Source organism: Pan paniscus, chromosome 23, assembly GCF_029289425.2.
Source record: "Pan paniscus chromosome 23, NHGRI_mPanPan1-v2.0_pri, whole genome shotgun sequence".
Classification (NCBI taxonomy): Eukaryota; Metazoa; Chordata; class Mammalia; order Primates; family Hominidae; genus Pan; species Pan paniscus.
The window spans coordinates 42,920,413-42,932,865 of record NC_085927.1 but is presented as its reverse complement, the minus strand read 5'-3'; the positions used below and the strand labels follow the sequence as shown (position 1 = coordinate 42,932,865).

Genomic DNA, 12,453 nt, shown 5'->3' with positions numbered 1-12,453 from the left:
GTGAGCCGAGATCGCGCCACTGCAATCCAGCCTGGGCGACAGAGCAAGACTCCGTCTCAAAACAAAACAAACAAACAAAAGAGATTTATTGAAAATGTATGGGGAAGCTTGCAGAAGCAAAGGAAAATAGGGAGACCTGAGTGTCAGAAAGATGGGGCTGTTGGGTCCCTGGATCCCCGGGCCCCTCCACAGATCTAGGTGGCAGGAACAGTCTCAGGATACATCAGCTTGAGTGTCAGAAAGATGGGGCCATTGGGTCCCTGGATCCCTGGGCCCCTCTATAGATCTAGGTGGCAGGAACAGTCTCGGGATAAATCAGCTCCTGCTTGCTTTCATCCTTGTTTCTCTCTGTTCAAAAATCAAATTCCTGGGGAAGAACAAGCCTGGCTTGTTCTACTCCTTGCTCTGCGGGCACTTTGGGACAGTCCCACCAGGACTGCACAAAAAGAAGGCTTGCTTCCATCAATGCGAATGCAAATAGAACTGCTGTTACCAGAAGAAGGCATAACGGATACAGGACAGGCCACACGGAGACGTCCCCCTGCAATAATGGAATCAGAATATCTAGACTGGAGCTCAGGAGATGAATTTTTTTTTATTTTTATTTTTTTTTGAGATGGAGTCTCGCTATGTCACCCAGGCTGGAGTGCAGTGGAGTGATGTTGCCTCACTGCAACGTCTGCCTCCCAGGTTCAAACAATTCTCCTGTCTCAGCCTCCCCAGTAGCTGGGACTACAGGTACATACCACCACGCACAGCTAATTTTTGTATTTTTGGTAGAGACGGGGTTCCACTGTATTGGTCAGGCTGGTCTTGAACTCCTGACCTCAGGTGATCCAACTGCCTTGGCCTCCCAAAGTGCTGGGATTACAGGCATGAGCCACCACGCCTGGCCGAGATGAATTTTTTAAGTGGTGTAAAGCCAAATTTAGAAACCCCCCAAGCTAGAGGACTTGTTTCATGACGCTCCCACCTGGTAGAACTGGAACCAGTGGGGGAAAACAAAGAGGGAGACATATTTAAGCTCAGTATACAGAAAATTCATCTAATTGGCAAAGTCATCCGGAGACTGAGTGGGCTGCCTGGTGAGGGAATCAGCTCCCCTCAAGTGCAGGTGTTCAGACACAGCTGGGCTACCCATTTGGGAAAAATAATGGGGCTTAGACCATGAAAGGGTCAGGCTGCAAGCCTTTAAAAAGGAGGCTCAGCCCTGAAGCCTTTTGTTTTCTCTCTGATGTCTTCTCTATCACTTCTCATGCCCTTGCCTTGGGCAAAGTCTGAGGAGTTTCAGTGTTTCACTTGTGAGTCGTGTTTTCTCCTCCACAACCTGGTTTTCTGGCCCAGGCCCTCCAAGTGACCTTTTTTCCAAAGAGTCCCTCGGATGCACGGGTCTTCTTGAGCAATAGCTACTCCTGGGGTGGAGTAGATTTCTGCCTGAGTTACAGCCTTGCCCTGGGGGAGGCAGGGCTCTGGGCAGATGCCAGCCTCATTACAGAACGTCTAGGAAGCCCTTGGGGCCTGTGGAGGCCTGCCTGGGACGTGCATCTTCGACAGGAGAGAGGCCATCTGTGGTGGCAGGAGAAGGGATGGTGCTTCATTTCCATTTTCCTGACTTCCTGCCCTGGGTTTGCAGAAGGGACAGGAGTGTGGGTTTCCTGAAGATTTGCACTAAGCTAATTGCCATCTTCAGAATAGGCTTAGCGAAATTAGGGGTTGTCTGTGCAGCTGCTCAGAGGGGACAATCAGTCCGTGAGTGAAGGGGCAGGTGGTAGGAAAAAGCACAGGCATAGAGAAATATTTCCCTGCTATAAGAAAAACAGCAGCATAGGCTCTATGACAGATGATATCTGCCACTTGGCTTCGGCTGCAGAGAGATGACAGGGAGCACTGGGAACTGTGTTGGGCGTGAGAACCGATGCCTCCTCTGAGGCAGCAGCTGCAGGCCCTGCAGCCAGTTTTTACCATTTGGGAATAAGGGCCTGGTGTTGTCGAGTTATTGATTTTCAAGAAAAGTCAGAAATCTGAATTTTTATATGAATGTTCTATTATTATTATTATTATTATTATTATTATTATTATTATTATTATTTGAGATGGAGTCTCACTCTGTTACCCAGGCTGGAGTGCAGTGGTGCAAGCTTGGCTCACTGCAACCTCCGCCTCCCGAGTTCAAGCTATTCTCCTGCCTCAGCTTCCCCGGTAGCATGCACCACCATGCCCGGCTAATTTTTTTTTTTCTTTTTGTGAGACGGAGTCTCACTCTCTTGCCCAGGCTGGAGTGCAGTGGCACTATCTCGGCTCACTGCAACCTCTGCCTCCTGGGTTCAAGCAATTCTCCTGCCTCAGCCTCCTGAGTAGCTGGGACTATAGGCACCACGTCCAGCTAATATTTTTTGTGTTTTTTTAGTAGAGACAAGGTTTCACTGTGTTGGCCAGGATGGACTTGATCTCTTGACCTTGTGATCTGCCCGCCTTGGTCTCCCAAAGTGCTGGGATTACAGGCGTGAGCCACTGCGCCCAGCCAATTTTTTTTGCATTTTTAGTAGAGATGGGTTTTCGCTATGTTGGCCAGGTTGGTTTCGAACTCCCCACCTCCAGTGATCCGCCCACCTCAGCCTCCCAAAGTACTGGGATTACAGGCGTGAGTCACCTTGCCAGCGAATATTCTATTTTAAAAGTGTACAATTTAAGTGCAACAAAACAAGACTGTGGATTCTATGAGGTCTACTAGTTGGCAACTTCTGATAAAGAAGACAGGAATCAGAGTAACTATTTGGTCTAGTTCCTCTTCTGGGACTATCTCCTGGCTAGACAGTAAAAACCAGGATGGCAAGGGGGCTGTTTTGTTCAGTGCAATTTCAAAGGCCTATGTAGCACAGTGCTGAGAATATAGTATGTCCTAGATGGATGGATATGTGGATGGATGGGCGAATGTGTGGATGGATGGGTAGATGGGTGGGTAGGTGGGCGGATGGATGGATGGATGGATGGATGGATGGATGGATGGATGCATGGATGGATGAATATGTGGATGGATGGGTGGATGGATGGATGGATGGATGGATTCATGGATGGATTCATGGATGGATTCATGGATGGGTAGTTGGGTGGATGAATGGATAATAAATGGTCTTAGCCTCTCTTTCGGTGCTCTGCACTTTTCACCTTGACAGGCTCCACTTTCCCTTGCCAAACAAGACACACAATATCCCCGTGATCCCCTTATCCTCCTTATGCCATCAAAAACCCTTTTCTGGGATGATCAGATGTTAGTCACTTGCACCTTGGCATGAATTACTTTTTAGTATATTACCTTTCCTGTGGGGATTTCCCCAGTTGGGCCCTTAGTAGATGCTCAATAAGTGTTTGCTGAAGGCATGATGTAGCCTTCCAAACGTTAACCCGTTCTGTGGTATGAAGAGTGTGAACTTGCAGACATCTGTAGGAATGAGGGTGACATAGTGCTGTGTCTTTAGAGAGGAGAGGGGTAGAGGGAGTGGGTGTTTGATGACTTTTTTTTTTTTTTTTTTTTGAAGATGGAGTCTCACTCTGTCACCCAGGCTGGAGTGCAGTGGCTTGATCTTGGCTCACTGCAACCTCCGCCTCCTGGGTTCATGCATTTTTCCTGCCTCAGCCTCCCGAGTAGCTGGGATTACAGGTGCATGCCACCATGCCCGGCTAATTTTTGTATTTTTAGTAGACACGGGGTTTCACCATGTTGGCCAGGCTGGTCTTGAACTCCTGACCTCAGGTGATCCACCTGCCTCGGCCTCCCAAAGTGCTGGGATTACAGGCGTAAGCCACTGCGCCCGGCCCTGATGACTTTATTTACCCTAAAGGCCTATGCTGGAGAGGAAGGGAGTTCCCAGGGATTAAGACAGGGCAGGTCTCCATCATGCTCGACACCAAGCAGGGTTTCATTTAGAGCAAGGCAGATGCTGCCATCTACCTCCTCTTGGAGAGAGAAAATGACCTGTCATGTTCTTAGGGACATACCCAGCTGCCCTCGACCCTCCACCCATCATGTTGATGCACAGGAGGGAAAGAGATGAACATTAGTTAAACACCTGCCATGTGTCAGGGGTATCATTCATGGGGTCCTTACAGCAGATGTAGTAATGTCCTTATTTTTACAGTTAAGGAAACCAGGGTTCAGGAAGGTTGACACTGGCCTGAGGCAGCACTGGAAATAAATAGCTGAAAGGGACCTGGGCTTGTCTCCAAGGCTAGTGGTGCTCACGCACTTCCTTACCTGGGGAGATCAAGTTCTACCCCTGCAGCCCATCGGGGAGCAGCTCATTTGCTAGCACATTCTTGGCAGGTTACAGAGGCCCTTAAATCTGTGTCTTCATATAATTCTGTTGACAACCATGTGAGTAGATCTTCTTATCCCCATCTACGGAAGAGGAAGCAGAGGCTGGTCCAAAATCAGGCGGCAGGTGCCAGAGCTACCAACTCAAACCCAGGTCTTCTGCTCTGTGCCTGTTGTACATTAAAGGACACACCCAGGAACATTCATCTCTCTCCTGGGTGCCCCCAGGACGTACCTACTTCCTTTGCCCTTGCCCGTGTCCTTCTGGCAGACACACACATCCAGATCCTGCTGCACTCATCTTTGCAGCCCTGGCAAAGACTAGGTACCAAACATTGGATGGATGGGTGGACGGTGACCTCAGGAAGGTGATCCCTGACCTTCAGACTGAGTTGGCTGCTTTTTCTGTGGGCTGAGGGGGATATTTGTGTGAATGCTCTGTGTGGTCATTTTCTATTTTTGTGTCTGTCCCTCCCATTAGGTAGTAAGCCCCCTGAGACCAAGAGCTAGCTATGTTGTCTTTGCGCTTGTTTCCTTACAGCCTGCAGACTCTGGCACATAGTAGGTGGTCTATCTGTGTATGTTCAGTGTCTTTGAAAGAAGCCTTTTCTACCAACTGAAGTCCAATTTCCCCTGCACCCCACATCTTATCCTCAATCACATTGGTTGTGCATTTTATTCATAGTACTCTTCTTTTTATCTATTTATATTATTATTATTATTATTATTATTATTATTATGAGACAGAGTCTTGCTCTGTTGCCAGACTGGAGTGCAGTGGCGAGATCTTGGCTCACTGCAACCTCCACCACCCGGTTTCAAGCAATTCTCCTGCCTCAGCCTCCCAAGTAGCTGGGATTACAGGCATGCACCACCATGCCTGGCTAATTTTTGTATTTTTAGTAGAGATGGCGTTTCACCATGTTGGCCGGGATGGTCTTGATCTCTTGACCTTGTGAACCGCCCACCTCGGCCTCCCAAAGTGTTGGGATTACAGGCATGAGCCACTGTTCCCGGCCTCAGTGTCTTTCAAAGAAGCCTTTTCTACCAACTGAAGTCCAATCTCCCCTGCACCCCACATCTTATCCTCAATTCCATTGGTCGTGCATTTTATTCGTAGTACTCATTGTTTTTATCTGTTTATTTATTTATTTTTTGTCTTTTCAATAAGCATGTAAGCTCTCCAAGAACAAGGACTACATCTGCCACTGTATCTGCTATATCTACTCCTATGCCTGGTGTGGTGCCTAGTCCACATAAGGCTCAATAAATAGTGATTGAATGAGGGAGTGAATAAGTGATGTGAATTGTGATCAGATCCTGCCCACAAAAATCTCCTTCTCTATTGTTCTCAGAGGCAAAAGGTGGGGATCATTTGTCACATCCTGTGGCTCGGGGCCCTGTTATGTCTCAGTTTTTTGCCTCCGCAGATCCCCATACAGGCATAGGGAGTCTCATCACTCTTAGCGCATTCCTTCCCTTCCTAGTTCATTGGACCTTGCTAATTGCATGGAGGACTGAGAGGCTGCACCATTGTTTGGGGTTGAGGGGGGGGTTCCTCCATCTGGCAATGGGAAGGTGCCAGGAGGGTGAGCTGTTCTCAGGAGAAAATAATGGAGCTAGAATCAGATCTTGGGTCCCTTTGCATTCCAAGGTCTTTCTTCTGCCACACCTCTGCCCATCCAGCCTGCCATGTGACTCTCTTGCTAACTGGCAAAGTCTCTGAGTGTTTTGCCTTCATTTTCTGCACAGCCCATTGGTTGTCTTCCCTGCTTCTGCCTGGGCCACAAATCAGCAACTGACATGTTGCATCAGAAACATGAAAATCTCTTTCTCTATTTCCACCCCACCCCCAGTGGGGGTGGCCTGCGGAGAGACAGCTGTCCCTGGGACAGGACATTCCTGACCTCTCCTTCCTTGGAAGGACATCACCAAGCCCTGGCTGCGTTAACTCTACATACAGGATCGATTTATTGGAAAACAGTCCTGTTTGAACACAGATCCTGTTTGTATGAATTCCCCTTCTTCTGCCCTTGCTGCAGCCACAAAAGAGCCCCGTACCCATTCCTCATCAATCTCTCTCATACACACTTCCCACCTCCCTCAACTAGGGATTTCCCACCCCAGGCAGCACCAGTTTTATAATATTCTTCTTCCTGGGGCCTCAGATGTGGCAGTAAAATATGAGACCACCCACAGAGAGAGAATCTTCGTGGAATCCAGAGCTCCCCCCACCTTCTTCCCCAGGCCAAGGACTTGCTTGATTGGCTGAGGTATTCAGGGAGCTCGTTATGAGATTGAACATATTAGGGCGTAAAGAGGAGGCAGCCATGAGAGACAGAGCCCTTAGGCACAGCGGGTCCATCCATTTTGCCTGAGGTCAAACAGCCAGTCAATTACAGAGGCAGCAACCCCAGCCCCCAAAGGCATCTAGAATTCCAGACCATCCCTACCCTTCCCTCTGCCAGACAGAACCGTTCAGAGGCGGCTCAAGCCTGAATGAGCCCCCAGCAAGGAGGCAGCAGTCTGTGTGGCCCATCAGGAGACAGACTTCTGACTTGCAGCCAGGCGGGGGGATGGACTCCCTGACCCTCAGCTTCAGCCCCAGTCCGTCTGCCAGGCCCTGCAGTAAACATTCCAGAGATGGGCAAAACAAATGTTTCTCCTGGGAAGGTGAGGTCTCATCAAGAGCACAGCTGCTTGGGTGGTATTGGTGTAGTGCAAAGTGCTTCAGGTTCCAGGTTAGAATCAAGTCGAGGAATGCCAGTTGCGCAGGTTGGCCTCGTACACACCCCCACATCGCAGTGGCTGTAGACCTGTGAATGTATTACAATGGTGTGCCAGTAGATGGCAGTCAAGTGTCTCCAGGAAAGGCCGGCCTACAGACAGTATTTCCTTACCCGGTCAGCGAACATTTGTTAAGCCTGTTGTCCTGTGCCCTAGCTCATCGTGCTGGATACTGGAGACACAGTGAGCATGGAGACTCAGTTTCTGGTTTCCAGGAGCTCACAGACTATATGTTTGGGGGCAGAGGGCAGCTAAGTGATGTGTAATGACAACGTGAAGTGGTAAGGGCTGGAATGGTTGTAAGTGCAGCGTGCTGTAGGACCCAAGGGAGGACGCTCAGCCCAGCTAGGGAAGGGGGTGCTGTCAAGGAAAACTCAACAGAGTAGATATCACTCATAGGATCTTGAAACATGAGAAAGAGACAATCAAGGAAGCGCCAAGCAGAGGTGAAGGCCTGTGCAGAGGTTCAGAGGCAGGACAGCACAGGGAGTATTTAGAGAAGCGCAGGAATTTGGATGCAACCATGAAATAGACAGCAAACTGGAGGGGAAGCAGACCCCCAGTCAGCAGGGTCCAGATCATGAAGGATGCCAGGGCTCTGGACTGGATCCAAAAAGTCTGAAAGACCACTTAGTGTCTCCAGGAAAGGTACCCAAATTCTTCCCTCTAGAGTTTGGGTACCCAGATCACTCGTGTGACTTTGAGCAGAGACTTCTCCATCTGGAACACGTTGGGAGCAATCCCTGCCCTACCACCCCTCAGGGTTGGCATGAAGATCAAATAGGAGGAAGGATGTGAAGGGTCTGGCTGTCCTTATAGGCCAAGGCCACCTCTTTGTCCCCATCACCAGCCATCACTCCTTGCACCTGTGAGACAGATCAAAGCAAGGTGAGTCATAATTCTGCTTTGTAACCCCCAAGAGGGTAAGATTGTTTTGTTTATTTGTGGGTCCCCAGCACGCAGCACCCACTAGGCACAGGGTAAACACTCGATAGCTCTTTGCTCTTGTGGATTCTGTTTCAGGCCGTGGGCTACATACTTTGCAGCTTACTGTGTGCCAGGAACTATTCTCAGTGCTTTGTATGCCTTGTTTCATTTAATCCTCATAACAACCCTGTGAGGTGGCTACTACTATTAGCCTCATTTCCTAGGTGTGGAAACTAAGGCATTCAGAGGTTGGCTTACCCAAGCTTGCACAAGTGAGTGGAGGAGTTGGGGTCCTATCCAGGCTGTATGCCCTGAAGCCATTGCACTTTACTGCCTTGTTGCATAGAGGATTATGTGACTTTTTCACCACACCCTTCCCTTGGTAGTTACTGTCACCACTTGACAAATGAGGAAACTGAGCCCCAGAGGGCTAAGTGTCTTGTCTTAGAACACATGGTCAGTGAGTAGTAGAGCTAAGATTTTGCCCAAGCCTGTGTGATTGCAAATCCATGTTTTTTTTCCCAGTATGCTGGTGATTGTAATGATAGGTTACCATTCCTGGTCCCAGGCCCACCCAGTACTTCTTTTAAATTTGGAGCTTGGATTTAAAAGCAAGTGATTTTTAAATCCACGAAGGATGCCTACCTTGGATCTTGCTCTGGTCCTTATTAGCCACACCTCTCTTGACAGGCAGAGGAGTTAGGAGTGAGGGGATGTTCCCACCAAGACCCTACAAATTGCACTCTTAGGCCATGCCCTGGGTACCCAAACTCTAGAATTCCCTCCTCAAAGGGACCTTAACCCAACTTCAGCGCCTATATAGGCCAATTCCTTGGTCCATTTTCCAAGGGGTGGCCAAAGGACAACCATTTGGGGAGGGGAAGGGAGTAGATGAAGCTTGGCCACGTGGTCTGGGCAATCCACATACCCGCACCAGGAGCCTCAGTGGTGCAGGACAGAGGAGAGTGGGTGGGGAATTAAGGAAGATCTTGGGTGAGGTCTGAGAACCAAGAGCTGGCAATCCTTGTGCTGCCATGTGCTGGGTAGAGTGCAAAGAATTCTGAGAAGTTTACATTCTGAGTCTTTAAGGTCATTATGAAATTGTATCTGCCAAGGAAGGGAGACAGACTCTTTTTTTCTTTTTTCTTTTCTTTTTCTTTTTCTTTTTTTTTTTTTTTTTGGATGGAGTTTCATTCTTGTCGCCCAGGTTGGAGTACAATGGCGCAATCTTGGCTCACTGCAACTTCTGCCTCCCAGGTTCAAGCGATTCTCCTGCCTCAGCCTCTCCTGCCTCAGCTGGAATTACAGGCGCCCACCACCACTCCTGGCTAATTGTTTGTATTTTTAGTAGAGATGGGGTTTCACTATGTTGGCCAGTCTGGACTCCAACTCCTGACCTCATGATCCGCCTGCCTCAGCCTCCCAAAGTGCTGGGATTACAGGCATGAGCCACCATGCCCAGTGGACAGATGTCTTTTATTTAAATGTTTGCTGGCTTGATTTTGTCAATTTTAAATATTAGACATATGACACATAGGTTTCCATTTGTTGCTTTGCCCCAGGCGCTGCAAATACTAGACATGGGCTTGTCCTGGTGTCTGGAATTTGCTGATACTACCTTTAAGGATTACGATAAAATTCACAAACTGTATGAAAAGATTCTCTTTGCATGAGGCTGTCCACACGGGTATTTATTTGAAGACCATTGCTGAAAGAAAAAAAATCAAAATCTTGCTTTCGAGTCATACTAATAGTTCCTTTCCTACTAAACTACTGCCTAGTTGACATCTAAGCCCATCAGGACGTAAGAAAAAGTGGTGCTAATATCAGAGCTGTCAGTCAGTTTTGGGAAGAGATTAACTCCACCAGCATCAGCTAAGAGTAGGTAGAGAGACTTTGGAAGCAGACAGGCTGAAGCAGTTAGTGAATTTGTAGAAAGGATTCTTTCACAAATGGAAGGCTGAAAGATAATGGGTGATGACATCCATCTTCCAAGGAAAAGAATAGGAGACTAAGAAGGTTGTTTAATGCTTAAAAAATTATCCATTAGAAATAAATCATGTGGCTGCATCCAGCTGATGGGAGAGTTGGGGTACACATTTTTATGTACCAATCTGTCAACTCTCTTACTGTGGGAAAAGGGGAGAATGAGTATTAGGAAGCAAAGAGCTGTCTCCGTCCCAGAGAAGGTTTATGGAAATGCTTAACACAATGCTCAGTTCACAGCAAATCACCAAGAACTATTAGTGTCATCATACCAATAATCAAAAAGAGAAAATGGAAACTTTGTTACTTTTTGTGAGACGATATCCAAACCTATAAAGACCCCAATTTTCACTGCTATTTTTCAGAGTTGAGCAAAAGCACAGATATGGAATTAGAAGTCCTGGGTTCAAATCCCTTAGGCAAAATATTTAGTCTCTCTGGGTTTCAGTTTCTTCATCTGTAAGTTGGAAATAATGATATCTACTTTGTGGTGGTGGTTGTGAGCGTTAATGAGAAAGGCTGTAGGTTAAACTCTATAGCAGAGTTTCTAGCACAAGAGTTGATACTCAACAAGTGTTTTTTCATCAGTCCATTCACTCATGTATTCATTCAACAAATATTAATCGATTTCCTACTATGTGTTAAGCACTCTAGTAGGTGTTAGGAAGAAAGTGATGAATACAATAGGTTATTTCTGACCTCAAGGAGCTGTGGTATAGTTTAGTGGTACACAGACATTAAACACAGTTACTAATTATAATTATTGTTGTAATAAATAGTATGAAAACAATATGAAGAGACTCTCAGTATAGAGATGAATCATAGGTCAGGATTAGGGTGCTTATGGAGAAAAATCACCAGGTAAATGAATTTGAGAAATAATTAAAATGTAGAATCAGTGAGTGTAGGGATGATGTCTAAACAATGGGTAGATAGGGATGTCATGTACTGATGATGGGGAAGACAGAGGCAGGGATGTAGAAGGAAGTCTGTGGAAGGAAGGAAGGAAGGAAGGACGGACGGATGGCAAATAGACAAAGGAACAAATGAGGACTGCTTTATTAGACAAATAGAAAAATAGAGAAATGGGTGAGACTGGATAGATCAATAATAAGTCTTTGGTGGAGTATGTGGGGCATATAGGTATAACTCAATAAAACAATACTGCATTATTTATTTTTGTAGGATTCTCTTTTTTGAATAGTTAGAAGATTTGGATAATGGGCGTCACTAAAACATTGATTTTTGTTAAGACTTAAAATGCCATAACATTTTTAATGTTAAAAGAACACAAACATATATACTTGAGAATGAAACTGGATCAAACAAAACTGTATTTTCTAAAGTCTTTAAATTACACACTTTCTAGCACTCATCATTCTTTTATACATTCAACATATTTCTGAAGACTAAATTGGAGGGTTGGAGGATACCAAGATAAACCATGTGTGGTTTTGCCTTCAAAGGGTAGGGGAGACAGGATTAACATATATGTGAAGAAAACATGATGAAAATCATGAATTTAAGAAAAATATGGATAAAACACTATAAACATCCTTTAATTCTTTTAAAATTGATACATAATAATTTACATATTTATGGAGTACGTATTGGTGTTGTGATACATGTAATGTATAATGATTAGATTAGGATAGTCAGCATAGCCATCATTTCAAAGCTTTTTATGTGGGATCCTTTTTCTTATTTAATCCTCAAAGTAACCCTTAGAAATATGTAGCACAATTATTATTATTATTATTGTTTGAGACTGAGTTTCGCTCTTGTTGCCCAGCTGGAGTGCAGTGGCGTGATCTCGGCTCACCACAACTTCCGCCTCCCGGGTTCAAGCGATTCTCCTGCCTCAGCCTCCCGGGTAGCTGCGATTACATGCATGCGCCACCATGCCTGGCTAATTTTGTATTTTTAGTAGAGATGGGGTTTCTCCATGTTGGTCAGACTGGTCTCGAACTCCTCACCTCAGGCAATCCACCTGCCTCGGCCTCCCAAAGTGCTGGGATTACAGGCGTGAGCCACAGCGCCCGCCCTGTAACAAAATTATTAATATCATTATTTTACAGATGCTAAAACTGAGATGCAGAGAGGTCAAGTGACATGACAGGACTAGAACTTGAGCCTCCAATCTTCTTATCCACCATCTCCCCTCTACCACACACCACCTATAAAGAATGAGAAAATCGACCAGGCGCGGTGGCTCACGCCTGTAATCCCAGCACTTTGGGAGGGCGAGGTGGGTGGATTGCCTGAGGTCAGGAGTTTGATACCAGCCTGACCGACATGGTGTAACCTCATCTCTACTAAAAATACAAAAACTAGCCGGATGTGATGGCAGGCGCCTGTAATCCCAGCTACTCGGGAGGCTGAGGCAGGAGAATCGCTTGAACCTGGGAGGCAGAGGTTGTAGTGAGCCGAGACTAGGCCAT

At 46.6% G+C, this 12,453-nt stretch overlaps 1 protein-coding gene across 10 annotated transcripts in view; it reads left to right on the top strand.

The window, feature by feature from the left end:
- The window catches only part of SYN3 (synapsin III), a 566,272-nt gene that overhangs the window by 69,074 nt on the left and 484,745 nt on the right, over positions 1-12,453 (top strand). The window lies entirely within an intron of this gene.